We start from the raw sequence: 5,044 nt of genomic DNA, 5'->3' as shown, positions 1-5,044 counted from the left end.
GCAGGAAATAAAAATGTACATTATAAATATCATATGGGAGATATTGAAATTGGAGAAGGAATCTATGAAAAAGACCTAGGAGTTTTTGTTGACTCAGAAATGTCTTCATCTAGACAATGTGGGGAAGCTATAAAAAAGGCTAACAAGATGCTCGGATACATTGTGAAAAGTGTTGAATTTAAATCAAGGGAAGTAATGTTAAAACTGTACAATGCACTAGTAAGACCTCATCTTGAATATTGTGTTCAGTTCTGGTCACCTCGCTATAAAAAAGATATTGCTGCTCTAGAAAGAGTGCAAAGAAGAGCGACCAGAATTATTCCGGGCTTAAAAGGCATGTCATATGCAGACAGGCTAAAAGAATTGAATCTGTTCAGTCTTGAACAAAGAAGACTACGTGGCGACCTAATTCAAGCATTCAAAATTCTAAAAGGAATTGACAGTGTCGACCCAAGGGACTTTTTCAGCCTGAAAAAAGAAACAAGGACCAGGGGTCACATATGGAGTTTAGAAAAAGGGGCATTCAGAACAGAAAATAGGAGACACTTTTTTACACAGAGAATTGTGAGGGTCTGGAATCAACTCCCCAGTAATGTTGTTGAAGCTGACACCCTGGGATCCTTCAAGAAGCTGCTTGATGAGATTTTGGGATCAATAAGCTACTAACAACCAAACGAGCAAGATGGGCCGAATGGCCTCCTCTCGTTTGTAAACTTTCTTATGTTCTTATGTTCTTACTTAAAAAAAAACACAAAACAATTCCTATTTAAGATTCACAGTTTTTTACAATGTACCGAATGTATGTACCGTATCGGTTTATTTAACCAGGAAATGTACCCATGACTGCGACGAGGTCTGGGAAAAAATGAAAAGAACATAATAAATATGACAGCTCTATTTGTTAACGTAGACTGAAGGAGAAGCATTGGTAGGAGGTTCCAAGCAATATCCAAATACATCTTTATAACCGGAAAAAGAGAAATGATCAAATTCCATCTTCATACTAGTTGATACTGTGTTGAATTCTGTACACTCCTCACATTTTCCCATCTTTGTTTCCTACTGTATTTTATTTTATTATTTATTATATTATTATTATTATTATTATTAGTCATAAAAAGTCAGTCATATATTCCAACACCCTTAATTATAACTTGAGTCACTAATGTGGTAGAGTTGAAAGTGAATGATATTTTGACATCACAGAATGTATGAAAATTGTACAGCTGATCTGCATCCATCAAACTTTGGTGTCGTCAGAGAATTGCCACAGTATGACATTTTGACAGTCAACAAGCAACAATCAAATTTTGGTACCTTCATACATTGACTTGCCAAGGTATGCCAGCAGAGCAGCGGCCATGAAATGTTGGTACCTTCAATAAAGAACATTATCAAAGTATGATACATTTTAGGCATCAATCAATTTGTAGACCTAGAACAATTTCCCAATGAGTGTACTCAATTTTCACAGCACATATGATTTGTTATTCATGGTAAGTGTCTGGGTTTTTTAAATGTATTTATTATGCATTAGTATTATTATTACTACAGATATGTGCATGGTGTGAGCTCCAATACTATTTGTCATGTTGTTGATATTAGTTTCAACATAAATGTTAATTGGATTACAACATTTTAATTTTGCTACCGGTATATCACTTTTACATTTTTTTTTTTAAACTATTCTCTTATAACCACCCAGACAAATTGTTGGATTACATTTTGATGCAGGTACCAGATTTTGAAGATGTACCACAATTCGACATGTATACATGTCATAGTCATTCTATGGAACACCTGTAGCAGATTGACGTTACCCTGGTACAGCAAGCTACAGGAGAAAAGTTACAGTCACTCTGGAGTCCTAAACCAGAAAATGCAACGCATTTCACTATGATGGTACAGTTGCATGTACCTAAGTTAAACATGTAAGTAACATCATTCTTTTAAGAACTTGCCTATTTACTCAATTAATGAACGAATGGCAACGTTTTGAGGAAACTGTGGCCTTCTTATGATAGGGAAATTACAAGGCTTATTTCTCCGGTACTGTTTTAACTTGTTTATTTTTTAATTTATCCCCGACAGATACAAATTGGTTTAAACTTGTTACTTATCTCACGCTGTATTCTAGTAGTATTTGCACTTACTGTAAACTACACTGTATTTAAATATTGTTTTTGCACTGTAACCTCAGAGCCGCCTTGGATAAAGGCGTCTGCCAAAATACACATCATCTTAACAATAAAAATAAAACTGTAGCGATCTAGGTTAACGCATAACAATAAAAAAGTTACCGCAGGCAGACGAGTCACACAGAGGGAGGCAATCTACACACGACAGTAAGGCGGGCGCGACCCGGGACCTCTCCCATAGCGCCGATACAGCTGGACAAGACACTGGGTCTTGTATATTTGCATTTACTTCTGCAAATTTGTGATGGACTTGTCTTGTTTGTCATGAATAGTTTTTTTTTTTTTTACTTTTCGAGAAATTGGTTGTCTGTTTCCAGATTAAGTTTTCAAAAAAAAATGTATAATTAATGATAAATGTACGCCTGTTTAACAATAGGAAAACACATCACATCGCAGTTGATTGCACCTGTACCAAAATCTCACAGCGTACCACTTTGTAGCGCGTACCACATTGTGACGATGTACCACTTTAACACTACACCGCCTGGGCGTCCACAGAATTAATTCCAGGGGGTGGGGAGGGGGGCATTTCGTAATTTTATTTAAATATTGATGCTCAGAAATCGTCCTGTGAAAGAGCAAATTACAAAAAAAACAAAAAAAACAAAAAAAAAAAAACATTTGCACAGTGGAGCAATTACTAGTGGTAACCCGATAGCCTTCATATTGACTCCGATTAGCAAGTTCAGACCAACGAACGTCAAGAAATACAGAGTAACATAATTTAATGTAATTATTAAAGGTGCCTTACTGGTCGGTGTTCTTTGCACTCCTGGTTATTTCAATGTGTGACAACGTTTCAACGTCGCGTTGCCTTTCTCTCCCTGTACTCTGCACGCCGAATGCACGTTATTTCCCGCCAGAAAAAAAGGTCCTGCCCAAGAATCTGACGACAGCCAGCGTGCTATCTTTTTGATCAGCTTAGTGTGCTTTCTTAGCTTTCAAAAACAAGATATCATCACCCGAATATGTGACTCCTCTGTACTTCTGTGTACCACTGAGACAGTTAAGGTAGGGCTAATTAAAGGGTTTAAAAATAACTAAAATAGATTTTTTTTTGTTTGGTTTCTCACTATTTATTATTTATCATGTGGATTAAAATTAGAGGTAATCTGTTTTTATTTTAATATATAAAAAAACAAAAAAACTGAAAAAAATGCAGCACAGATTTAAAGAGCAGTGTATTATTTTTCCTGAAAAACACTGTACAGCCCTTGCACCTGTCTGCGGACGCCCACACTACACCAGTACATTCAGATTTAGCACGTCCACTGCGCCTAGGACTTAATTACAGAATAACTGCATCGGGTTTGTGTAACCAGGTGTGCATTCTATATCTGCATACCGTAGTTTACACTTTTATTTGTCACTTTTTTGTTATGGTTGCTTAGCGTACCGTATAGGAATACAGCAGCACCGCCACTAAAACGTTGCCACATCTCCTTTTGGTGTGCTGTATTACCAGGGCAATGTAACCAAGGCAACAGACATTACAGAACTATAGCTGTAGATGGAGGAGACATGCTTCAACAGGACGCATCGAAATCGTTAACGCCATCTGCGTAAAACGTAACCGAATTAGGCGTGGTGACGTTTTGCTTGTGGTCCTATCTAAGGGGCGGAAAAGCGCAGCGCAGTCCTTTTCTACTCAGTGCCTCCTCGAGGGTAGAGCTCGTCTCCTGTGAGACCGATCGACGCAATCCGCCAGAATGATCATTTACAAGGATATCATCAGCGGTAAGTACGCGCTTCTTTTGGGAACCAATATTCTGCCATTTCAGAATCTGAGACACTCTTTCGGTCAAATGATCCACTTTTTTTGGTTTAATTGCGATTTTTTGTGTGTGTGCCGAGGCCTAGCTAGGCCGTAGATTAGCGGTAGTCTATTGTGAGATTGGCTGGGATGGTCCGGTGTCTGTGTTTGTTGGTAGCCGCCGGTTGAGGGGTGTTTCGGAGATCTATTCGAGCTCGCTTGTTATAACTCAAGCTTTGCATTGTGTTGTTCTAAAAGTTCTTTGAGCAGGTTATGTAATGTAACGGTGCAGAGCCATTTCACACTCCAGTCTAGGCCGAAGCTATGGGTGGTGGCTGTAGTCATACTTTATACTCCTTACTGAAGTACTAGTCTGGGCTGTACTGTCGCGTCATACTTTTACAAACTAGTGCGACTACTAGATCTTAATTTTCACACTACACACATTTAATAAGCCAGCGATCAGCTGAGTAACGTTTGTGTAAATATATTGGAGTATCTGTATGAAAGTGGTATGTTACCAAACTTTCTACTGAAACATAACCAAGCCGGGTGTAGGTACATGCTAATATAGGAGCTGGATCTGAAATAGACTTCTGAAGTTGTGAAAATGTATCTTGTTTACCGACTATATTGCGTATCGCAGTTTTTACCTCTATTTATTTATTTTTGGTTTTGTTGTCCCAGCCTTTTTAATTGTTCGGATTTCTCTTCCTGCAGGAGATGAGATGTTCTCCGACATCTACAAAATCAAAGAATCCGCCAATGGCCTCTGCTATGAAGTGGAGGGAAAGGTAAAGTGTTTTTTCTTTTTTGTAAACTTCCTAGTTTTGTTTTAAGTTACAGCATGTAAATTAAAGGACTGAAGCGCTGTACCCTAGGACAAAACAAAGCGATGCAGGGCGGAGATTTCTATCCGATGTTTCGAGTCACTGGTACAAACAATAGAAAAAGAATGTAGTGAGTCATCATCACTTCCGTTGTCATGCATCTTTTTTGGGATTCATATAGAGCAGTTAGCAGGGGATGATTCAGTTTGAATATGGAGTAAGCAATACTGAGTTAAGTTAGATAACGGGAGTCCATATCATTT

At 38.1% G+C, this 5,044-nt stretch overlaps 1 long non-coding RNA gene across 2 annotated transcripts; it reads left to right on the top strand.

Moving 5' to 3' along the window:
• Positions 1-3,194: 3,194 nt before the first annotated feature.
• LOC121328144 lies at positions 3,195-4,745 on the top strand. Of its 2 annotated transcripts, XR_005951648.1 has the most exons (3): positions 3,195-3,209; positions 3,815-3,935; positions 4,672-4,745. It is a non-coding gene; the product is annotated as an uncharacterized LOC121328144 (long non-coding RNA). The 2 variants fall into 2 exon arrangements; XR_005951647.1 differs by lacking the exon at positions 3,195-3,209 and having other exon boundaries at positions 3,488-3,935.
• The last annotated feature ends 299 nt before the right edge of the window (positions 4,746-5,044 follow it).

Source organism: Polyodon spathula, chromosome 15 (genome assembly GCF_017654505.1).
Source record: "Polyodon spathula isolate WHYD16114869_AA chromosome 15, ASM1765450v1, whole genome shotgun sequence".
Lineage (NCBI taxonomy): Eukaryota > Metazoa > Chordata > Actinopteri > Acipenseriformes > Polyodontidae > Polyodon > Polyodon spathula.
The sequence above is the reverse complement of the archived record's forward strand: the minus strand, read 5'-3'. Positions and strand labels throughout refer to the sequence as shown.